A 9970-nucleotide genomic window follows, 5' to 3' on the forward strand; every position below is an offset into this window, starting at 1 on the left:
ATAAATCTATAGTWAAATGTGTGTGGGCAGTTAAGACATTTTGTTCTTAAGGTTTTGTGAATCTGGTTACTGGACCCCATACGTCCAGAGCTTAGCCTGGCATCTGAAGCTTACAGGGGCTTGTCTCTCCCCAGCAAGCCCCTGGCATAACAACCAGGTGCAGGCCTGACCGGCCCCATAGTGTGTGTGTGTGTGTCCCACATTTAAAGAGCTTTAAACACAAACACATATGTGAGCTGAGGGATGATACCTATCTAGGGCTCACAGCATTTAATCGACAGTGTGTGTGTGAGTATGGTGACGCAGACAGAGACACAGACAACCAGGTCACGCCCTCTAACCTGTGTACAAACAAGATCACCGTCTGGASAACCCTAGCAGAGTGTTTTATAGAGCTGGGACATCTTTTAGAATGTAGAGTAGTGTTCCAATTCTAGATGTTCAGTCACATGACATTATTTGTTAATGGTGGCGTTGCCATGGCTKCCATAGAATGGTGTAGGGTCATGTAAATGACTCATAATGCAGAAACCTCATTGGTCCAACTATAGTAGTTGTTCACCTAGCAGTAGCTAGGTGAACATAGATGCTGTAGTCGGGGGGGGGGGGGCATCAGTCAAACACGGAATATTAAATACTTCAGATAGAACTGACTGAATGATCCATGAGGCTAGAAGTGGCCTGAAAGAGGCTTACTCCTGGCTTATCTAGCGTAACCCTTCATCCCCCTCTCTCTCTCCCTTTTTTTGTGTGGCTTTGACACATAAATCAAATGTACAAAAACAACAAAGACATCTAAAATAAAATGAATTTTAAAAGTCAAGTCAATAGCAGGATTCACACTAGCCCTTTTGTATTCATTCATTTGTTCCGTTGTCATAGCAGTTAACAAGACTTTGACGACATTAAAGCTTACCAAARATGACAGGTGCCTTTTCAATATGGAGCACCTTGTTCAGGTAGATCCTCAGCTCGTTTTATTCTCCTGTTTTCTGGACGTTCGACTCAACACCGTCTCTCTCTCTCTCTGTCTCCTTCAATGATCTGTCTCTCTTCTGTCACCAGTGTCTTTCTTCTCTCCCTTGAACATGCCCGATACTCGACCGCACGTTAATCCCACCAGATTAGAGAGACAGAGAGAGAGAGCGACAGAGAGAGAGAGAGCGCAGTAAACTCCTCTACAATCCATTTAAATATCCAGGAGACACGATATAAGTAAACGAACAGGTCCAATCAAGATCCTGGTTATTAGGCTTACAGCAAATTAGGCCCTCTGCTGTTGCTTCATTTCACAGCTAGAGGGCGCCAGTCACAGCACAAAAAAGTATTAAAAGATATTTAGCCAGTGGTGCTAGACATTTTCTATATAAAATGATAAGTAGCATATTGTTTTTAAACAGGTGCCTGTTTTTCTCCTTTGACAATACAACAGCTGATTTCAAACGGGGCAAAAATGAATTATTCTGTAAAGTACTCAGGTRGGATACTCTCGTGCTTCCTCAGCGGAAAGAGGCGATCGAGGAGGGGTGGACAATCTTCTGTCCTACTAACAAATTGACCCTCTCCTCGACCACCCATCGAAGAAGTCACACTGACTGACACATTGACTTCAATAGAGATCATGTCCAAATAGACCAGAATGGTATAGCAACATCAGAGAGAGAGGGGGAGAGGACAGACTAGGGTCCCCCAGCCGCATCATAATTCACACGGGMACAAACRACCTGAGGGCCCAGCAGGCAAGGGTGGCCACAGCACTCAAGGGAGTGATTGAAAAAGCTTCTTCCACTTTCCCCAACGCACAAGTGGTTATCTCCACCCTGCTACCACGAAAATACTTTCACCCTGCCACCATACAATGGGTGAATGCAAACATTTCCCGGGACTGTGCCTCAAAACCTAATGTATATCTGGCCCACGACTCCAAGGCAGCAATCTAAACTTTTGCCAGGACCCTGAAGGACGTCACCCTCAACCGTAGCCCTAGCACCACACACAGGAGCAACAGAGCAACGGACACCCCGCACAGACCAACAGAGCAACGGACACCCCGCACAGACCAACAGAGCAACGGACACCCCGCACAGACCAACAGAGCAACGGACACCCCGCACAGACCACAGCATCACCAGCCACACCCCAACCAGCTGAGACCACCCCAAGCAACCCACGCCCTATATAGCCCACCCCATGTCAGACCTATGCCCCTTCTGCCCACCCCATGCCCCCCGCCCCAAAGGCAAGGACCTCAACATGACAGCAGGACATATGTCCAGGCTGTGAGCAGAGCAACAGGCTCAACCCCCGCTATTACACCCCCCCAAGCCCCATCCTGCGACCTAAGAGGTATGTATCAGATGGTCAATATGCTCTGCTCACACCTACTGTGATGGTCCGGGACTAAACCACACAAAAACAACACTAGACACTATGGAACACAAAGCTTTTACTTTCTCATCCTGGAATATACAAGGTCTGAGGTCATCTGTCTTTGGCCTAAAGAGCAGGAACCCAGACTACATCAAAGAAATTGGAAATACAGACATTGTCATCCTACAAGAAACATGGTATAAAGGAGACGGACCCACTGGTTGCCCTCTAGGTTACAGAGAGCTGGTAGTACCATCCACCAAACTACCAGGTGTGAAAMAGGGAAGAGACTCAGGGGGCATGCTAATTTGGTATAGAGCAGACCTAACCCACTATTAAATTAATTAAAACAGGAACATTTTACATCTGGCTAGAAATTAATAAGGAAATGATCTCAACAGASATAAATGTCCTCCTGTGTGCTACCTATATCCCCCACTAGAATCCTCATACTTTAATGAAGACAGCTTCTCCATCCTGGAGGGGGAAATCAACCATTTCCAGGGACATGTACTAGTCTGTGGCGACCTAAATGCCAGAACTGGACAAGAACCTGACACCCTCAGCACACAGGGGTCAAACACCTGCCTGTAGGTGACAGATTCCCTYCCCCATATGCCCCCAAGACACAACTACGACAACATAACCAACAAAAACGGGTCACAACTCCTACAGCTCTGTCGGACGCTGGGTATGTACACAGTCAATGGTAGGCTTCGAGGAGACTCCTATAGTAGGTTCACCTATAGCTCATCTCTTGGTACTGTAGACTACCTTTTCACTGACCTCAACCCAGAGCCTCTCAGAGCATTCACAGTCAGTCCACTGACACCCCTATCAGATCACAGCAAAATCAGTCTACCTGAACAGAGCTTTGCTCAATCATGAGGCATCAAAGCCAAAGGAACTGAATAATATTTAGAAATGCTATAGATGGAAGGAAAGTAGTGTGGAAATCTACCAAAAAACTATTAGGCAACAACAAATTCAATCCCTTTTAGACAATTTCCTGAACAGAATCTYTCACTGTAATAGTGAAGTTGTAAACTTGGCAGTAGAAAACCTAAACAGTATATTTGACCTCTCAGCTTCCCTATCAAATATAAAAATGTCAAACAGAAAACCTAAGAAAATGAACAACAATGACAAGTGGTTTGGTGAAGAATGCAAAAATCTGAGAAACCTGTCCAACCAAAAACATAGAGACCCAGAAAACCTGAGCCTACGCCTTCACTATGGTGAATCACTAAAACAATACAGAAATACACTACGGAAAAAGAAGGAACAGCACGTCAGAAATACGCTACGGAAATTAACAGCACTACTATCATTAACAGCAGACTAGTTAATTTCCTCAGTGATAACAATGTACTGAGCAAATGTCAAATAGGCTTTTTACCTAATTACTGTCCACAGACCACGTATTCACCATGCGTACCCTAACTGACAAAAAAACAAAACAAAGGCAAAGTCTAATCGTGCTTTGTTGATTTAAAAAAAAAAAAGCCTTTGACTCAATTTGGCATAAGGTTGGTGTTGGGGGAAAAACATAGGACAGTATGAAATCCATGTACACAAACAACATTTGTGCGGTTAAAATTGGCAAAAAACACACATTTCTTTCCACGGGGCCGGGGGGTGAGACAGGGCCGTGGGGGGAGACAGGGCCGTGGGGTGAGACAGGGCCGGGGGGTGAGTCAGGGATGCAGCTTAAGCCCCACCCTCTTCAACATATACAGTGGCTTGACTTTTTCCACATTTGTTTTTACATTACAGCCTTATTTTAAAATGGGTTCAGATGAATATTTTTCCTCATCAATCTACACACAATAATACCCCATAATGACATCACAATACCCCATAATGACAAAGTGAAAACATGTTTTTAGAAATGTTTGAAAATTGATTAAAAATGAAAAACTGGATTGAGACGCTTTGGTACAAACACCAAATTGAGAGTCTTCATGCAGAATATCCTCCATGTACAATGTAAAACAACAAATAATGCATGCAGAGCAGAATTAGGCCGACACCTGCTAATTATCAAAATCCAGAAAAGAGCACGTTGAATTCTACAACCACCTAAAAGGAAGCAATTCACAAACCTTCCATAACAAAGTCATCACCTACAGAGAGATGCACCTGGAGAAGAGTCCCCTAAGCAAGCTGGTYCTGGGGCTCTGTTCACAAACACAAACAGACCCAACAGTTGATCCTGGTGTTCAATTCTGCTCTCCGTCAGATCCTGTATACCTTGTGAAGAATAACCTTGTTGTGGTAGCTTGTGTCAACAGAACAGCCAGCTCTGAAATTATATATCCATTTAGCAGGAACACAATTAGACCCAACCAAATCATGAGAAATAAATAAATAAATTACTTGACACATTGGAAAGAATTTACAAAAAAACAGAGCAAACTAGAATGCTATTTGGCCCTAAACTGAGAGTACACAGTGGCAGAATACCTGACCACTATGACTGACCCAAAGTTAAGGAAAGCTTTGACTATGTACAGACTCAGTGAGCATAGCCTTGCTATTGAGAAAGGCCGCCGTAGGCAGACCTGGYTCTCAAGAGAAGACAGGCTATGTGCACACTGCCCACAAAACGAGGTGGAAACTGAGCTGCACTTCCTAACCTCCTGCCCAATGTATGACCATATTAGAGAGACATATTTCCCTCAGATTACACAGATCCCCAAAGAATTCAAAAACAAACCCGATTTTGATAAACTCCCATATCTACTGGGTGAAATACCACAGTGTGCCATCACAGCAGCAAGATTTGTGACATGTTGCCACAAGAAAAGGTCAACCAGTGAAGAACAAACACCATTGTAAATACAACCCATATTTGTTTATTTTCCCTTTTATACTTTAGCTATCTGCACATCAGTACAACACTGTATATATATATGACATTTGAAATGTCTTTATTCTTTTGTAACGTTTGTGTAATGTTTACTGTTAATTTTGTATTGTTTATTTCACTTTTGTTTATCTATTTCACTTGCTTTGGTAATGTAAACATATGTTTCCCATGTCAATAAAGCCCTTAAATTGAATTGACAGAGAGACAGAGAGAAAGACAGACGAGACAGAGAGCGAGAGAGAGAGAGATAGAGAGAGACTGTTCCCAAATTAATATAGTTGGTTCAGAGTTATTTTTGATATTTCAAATTGCATGTCCTGATCGCGTCTGGTGTGGATGAATCCACATCCTGGTGTAGTCAGCATGTAAACACTAACCTTAACTTCAGGCATTAACATCGAAGGATCATACTTAAAATATTGATGTCATCATGTGATGACATGCATTCGGGAAGTAGCTGTAATATCATAGAGAACCACAGGGGGCGCTAAAACCTCACCATGTTGTTCCTGTCTGTCCTCTGGAGCTGTAATATCATAGAGACACCACCGGGGGTGCTAAAAACCTCCCATGTCTGGTTCCTGTCCTGCCGCTCTGGCAGCTGTAATCAACTATTAGAGAACCACAGGGGTGCTAATACTCACATGTTGTTCTTGTCCTGTCCATCTGTAGTGATATATCAATAGAGCTACCACAGGGGGTGCTAATACCTCACCAGTTGTTCCTGTCTAGCCCTCTGTAGCTGTAATATACATAGACAACATCACGACGGTAGCATCACACCTCACCATGTTGTTCTGTCTGTCCTCTGGAAGCTGTAATATCAATAGAGAAACCACAGGGGTGCTAATACCTCACCATGTTGTTCCTGTCTGTCCTCTGCTGTAACAATATAGAGAACCACGGGGTGCTATACTTCACCATGTTGTTTCCTGTCTGTCCCCTGGAGCTGTAATATCATAGAGAACCCAGGGGTGCTAATCCACTCAATGTTGTTCCTGTGCTCCTAGCGTAATAATAGAGAACAGGTGTACATACCTCACCATGTTGTCCTGTCTGTCCTCTGAGCTGTAATATCATAGAGAACCACAGGGGGTGCTAATACCTCACCATGTTGTTCCCAGTTTTTCCCCTCATGCATCTATAACCATATCCACACTAATCGCAACGACAACAATTTTTTTGAAATTTTTGCAAATGTATAAATAAATAAATCACATTTACCACACAGTGGCAAAGAAAAGTATGTGAACCCTTGGAATTACTGGATTTCTGCATAAATTGGTCATCAATTTGATCTGATCTTCATCACAACAATAGACAAATACAGTGTGCTTAACCTAATAACACACAAATTATTGTAATTTTCTGTCTATGTTGAAATACTCACTTAAACTTTCACACGAGAGTTGGAAAAAGTATGTGAAACCACTAGCTAAAGCACTTCTCAAAAGCTAATTGGAATCAGGAGTCAGCTAACCTGGAGTCAATCAATGGACGATTGGAGATGTTGGTTAGAGCTGCCTTGCCCCTCTAAAAAAAAATCACAAAATATGAAGTTTTCTAGTCAAAAGATAAGCAATTGCTGGATGTGAAGCATGCTCAAACAAGAAGATCTCAGAAGATCCTAAGATTGCAGAATTGAGTTGACTTTGCACTAAAAGCTGGAAAGGGTACAAAAGTATCTCTACAAGGCCTTGATGTTCACTCAGCACGCGCTACACAAATTGTTATAATGGAGACAGTTCAGCAGCACTGTTGCGACTTCTCCCTAGAGTGAGATATCTGCCAAAGAATGACTACGCACAGAACAGCGAGAAACGCTCATCAGAGGTTCAGACATAGATGGTCAGCTAAGATTACAGACATCTTGAACTGCTAGCATCTCTGTTGACGAGTCTAACGATACATAAAACACTAAACAAGAATGGTGTTCATGGGAGGACAGAGCTGACAGCACACTGCATGATCCAAAAATAAATGTTGCAACGTCTAGTCCTAAGAAGATTTATGTAAATAAGGTATGTCTGTTTTTTTATTTTGAATAAATTTGGCAAAATTAAATTAAAAAAACTTTCGCTTTGTCATTGTAGTTGATTTAATTTAATAGATTTTAGAATGAGGCTGTAACGTAACAAAATGTGTAAAAGGGGAAGGGGTATGAATACTTTCCGAATGCACTGTAGATTAAAAATATCGTACAATATGTTGAATTTCTACATCGGAAAAACAGCAGGTCTTCAGCTAACGTTTACTATCAGAAAACAAACTGGGCAGCAGCACCTGTTGGCAAATTAATCTATAGTACAATCTATCTACAGTCCATTCTAAGCCCTATCCTGTCCTGCATATATAGAGAGGGAGGAGGGAGAGAGAGGGAGAGCAAAGAAAAGAAAACATTAGCTTGCATTCCTGTATTATGGACCAAGGGCTAAAAATAACATTTACAGAAATACTAGAAGTACGTAAATACATTTTGATCGTTGAGCCACAATAAAATAACAAAGTTGTAGCCCACACACACACACACAGACACACACACACAGACAGACACAGACACACAGACACACACACACAGACACACACACACACACAGAAGCGAGCAGGACGTGTGAATCATCACAAGGTAAACCAATGATATCCTGGTATATCAAGCAGGGTGACTTTATTATTGGTAACATTCACCATCAGTACCATCACAGGTATTGTAGCATATTCATTCAATTACATTTATTATCGGAAATATATAATAGACCTTTCCTTTTAGTTTGCGTGAATATAAAGCTGTGTTGATAGAGGTGGCCAGTAAAGTAAACACTGTATTACAATGTTAGCTCGTCCATTCACTTACCCCAACCGACTAGCTGGCCAGCACACACAAGACTTGGTTCTGAGATCGGAGATTAGTGGAAACCAACAGGGTCATAAAATAATCTGGGATTTTAAAATACAGATGATAATCCAGACTGTATGTCTGTCCCCTGTAGACCATAATGGTACTGACCAGTAGTAATATCTGTCCCCTGTAGACCATAATGGTACCTTGTCTACTTAAGTGTATTGGATGACAGATAAGTATCCATACTCTTAAAGCCCATCCCTGTCCCTGCCATACCTATATAGAGGGAGGAGAGCAGCCAGCAAAGAAAATAAAACATTAGCTTGTCCATTCCTTGATTATGCGACCGAAAGGGCTAAAAATAACAATTTACAGAAAATACTAGAAATACTTAATTATACTCATGTCTTTGCTCCGAGATTGAGCCACAATAAACATAACAAGTTGTAGCCCACACATCTACACACACAGTACACACACACAACAGACCACACCAAGACACACAGACATCACCCACACACAGACACACCACCACACAGCACATGACGCGAGCCAGAACGTAGTGATATCATCACCAAGGGTCTTAAAACCAATGATATTCCGGTATATCAAAGCAGAGGTGACTTTATTATTTGGTACACATTCACCATCAGTACCATCACCCAGGTATTCCTAGCATATTCATTCAATTACATTTAAATTATCGGAAATTATATAATAGACCTTTCCTTTTAGTTTGCCGGTGAATATTAAACGCTGTGTTGCATAGAGATGCCAGTTAAAGTAAACACTGTATTACAATGTCTAGGCTCGTCCATTCACTTACCCCAACGCCGACTAGCTGGCCAAGCACCACAGCAAAGACTTGGCTTCTTGAGTGATTCGCCGAGATTAGTTGGAATACCCAACAGCCGGTCATATAAAATAATCTGCCGGATTTTATAAAATTACAGATGATAATCCAGGACTGTACTGTCTTGCTCCCCTGTAGACCATCAAATTGGTACTGAACCGTCAGTAATACTTGTCCCCTGATAGACCATAATGCGTACAGACATGCAGTAGGTAGTAAATGATCTTGTCCCCTGCTTAGGTTACCATATACTTGGTACTGAACCGGTGTAATATCTGTCCTCCTGGTCAGACCATAATGGTACTGGACCGCGTCGGAATATCTGTCCCCTGCTAGACCCATAATGGTATCGTTAGAACCCAGTAGTAAAAATCTGACCCCATGTAGCCCATAATGTACTTGACAGTAAATCATCTGTTCCCTGTTAGACCATATAATTGTACTTGCGCACTTGTGTGTGGTTAATATCTGTCCCCTGTAGACCATAAATTGCGGTACCATGACACTAGCTAGTTAATATCTTGCATCCCGCTGATCTAGGAACCATAAATGGTACTGACAGATAGTAATATCTGTCCCCTAGAGACCATAATGCGTACTGACCTAGTAGTAATATCTTGTACCCCCATGATAGACCCATAATAGGTTACTGTACCAGTAGTAATATCTTGTCCCCTGCTAGACCTGAATGTACACACCAGTAGTAAATATCTGTCCCCTGTAGACCATAATGGTACTGACCAGCTAGTAGTAATATCTGACCCCTGTAGACCCGATAACCCAGCGGTACTTGACCAGTAGTTAATATCTACCCCTTTGCTAAAGACCCATAAAATCGGTACTGCACCAGTATAGTAAATCTGACCCCTGCTAGCGGCCATAATGGGTTACCTGACCCCAGTTAAGTAATATTCTGACCCCTGCTACGACCCATTAATGGTAGCCTGACCCAGTTAGTGAATATCTGTCCCCTGTAAACCATAAGGGTACTGACCAGCTTAATATCCTGTCCCCTGTTAGACCCATAATGGTTACT

This window comes from Salvelinus sp. IW2-2015, unplaced genomic scaffold, assembly GCF_002910315.2.
Source record: "Salvelinus sp. IW2-2015 unplaced genomic scaffold, ASM291031v2 Un_scaffold4428, whole genome shotgun sequence".
NCBI classification, from domain to species: domain Eukaryota; kingdom Metazoa; phylum Chordata; class Actinopteri; order Salmoniformes; family Salmonidae; genus Salvelinus; species Salvelinus sp. IW2-2015.